We start from the raw sequence: 1785 nt of genomic DNA on the forward strand, positions 1-1785 counted from the left end.
TTTGCTTATTCACCCGCTTTGTCTTCAGCGGTTGTGCTAGGAAGGTGAGCATCATAGAACGCCAATTTAATAGAACAAAGTATTCTTGCATTGAGGGAGTACTTGATTGGAATCCCAATGTCCTTGTGCTACCTTAATACTAAACCTATAAATATAGGCACATAGATATATTTCCCCATCCTCATATATAAATATATTTGCATATGTACATGTCTTTACCTAGACCTTTATAAATGCCCTTTGCCTCCAAGATCTTTACTCTATTTCCCTTGACTTTCCTCCTGTCCCACTATCATGCTCAGTCCCCACCAGGGTTTCAGCAGTTCCTCTTTGTTACATTCCCCTTGATTATGCCCTGCCAGGCCTCCCACACCCACCTCACCACCAATTTGTATCACTTGTTGTTCCCTTGTCCCTGGGTTTGTTAGCACCACTTCCTATCCCCCCACCTCCCCCTCTCCCATGTCCCCCAGGAACTCTCAGTCCCATTGTTTCCTCCTCAGAATTGTTCATCCAGCCTATCTTATTTAGACAGACCTGCGAAGATAACATGCACAATACAAGACATAGCAACCAAGCAACAACATATAACAAAATAACAACAAGAAAGAAAAGCTTGTAGTTAGTTCAAGGATCATTTGTTGGCCTTTAGGAGTGTTTTCCAGTCCAGTCTGTTCGGGCACCATGCCCTGGCCCCAAAGTCCACCTTCAGCATTCCCTGGGGACCTCGCTGCTCCATTCTCTTGCTGTTCTGTTGCACCCCCTTAGTGTTTTGCCTCAGTGTGGTGGGATCAGATCGGGTGAGGACTATGATCCCAACTAGAGCAGCCAGCCCACAGAGAGGACCACATGGCCAGCCCCACTATGAGACATGATGCCCCTCACTGACCCATAATAGCCCTACAGGGGACAACACCAGAGACACAGTGTGGAAATTGCACCCGATCTGATCCCACAATATCATTTTCTAACAGAAAATTTTTATACTGACAACATTTTTTGAAAGGGTAGTTTGTGTTGATCTCTGTTTCCTCATTTCTCATCAGAAGAAACTACACAGAAAGTACATTTGACCCATCCAGATGCAAAAGTGGAAATGAGAATGTGGTTAATTCTTTCTAAGAATTTACCATTCTTTCAAAAGAATTAATACCAACTACTACCAAGGTGCTGATTGAAGAAGTCCCAAACGACAGACGTTTCCACCTTTTGCAGCAGTCCTTTGACAACTTAGAACTATGAGACGCCGGTCAGATTCAGAAAAGAACGAGGAACAAGCAATATCATCACTGGTGTCAGATGGGCCTTGACTCACAGCAAGACTACCAGAAGGATATTTACCTCTGTTTCATTGACTATGCAAAAGCATTCAACTGGGTAGGCCATAATAAACCGTGGATAAACTTGAGGAAAATGGTGTGGGTGGAAAAAGCTGTTTACTCCTTAGGCAAACAGGATGGGGTCACTGCATTCCACCATTCATGACCCGTGAGAGAAAGCTGATGTTCCAGCCATGGGAGTTTATGAAGCAAAGGTTGGCATGCCTCTCCACCTGAGATAAATGCACACTGGCTTCCTGGCCTCTAACTCAAGCAGCAGAAGGCATCAATCTGCAAACTTATCAGTTAGTTCCCGTTCCCAGACTCAACCTCCTCTCCTGTCTATGAGTAACTTGGCTCATGTGTTAATGCTTCTTTGTAAACCTTCAAATTGCGAATTGTCCTTTTGTGTAATCTTAGCATGTGCTGTAGGCTACGTAACAGGAAGAGTCTTTAAACAGCCCCT

The sequence above is a fragment of the Echinops telfairi genome, unplaced genomic scaffold (assembly GCF_000313985.2).
Source record: "Echinops telfairi isolate 266 unplaced genomic scaffold, ASM31398v2 ScPeMD7_23;HRSCAF=83, whole genome shotgun sequence".
In the NCBI taxonomy this organism is placed as follows: domain Eukaryota; kingdom Metazoa; phylum Chordata; class Mammalia; order Afrosoricida; family Tenrecidae; genus Echinops; species Echinops telfairi.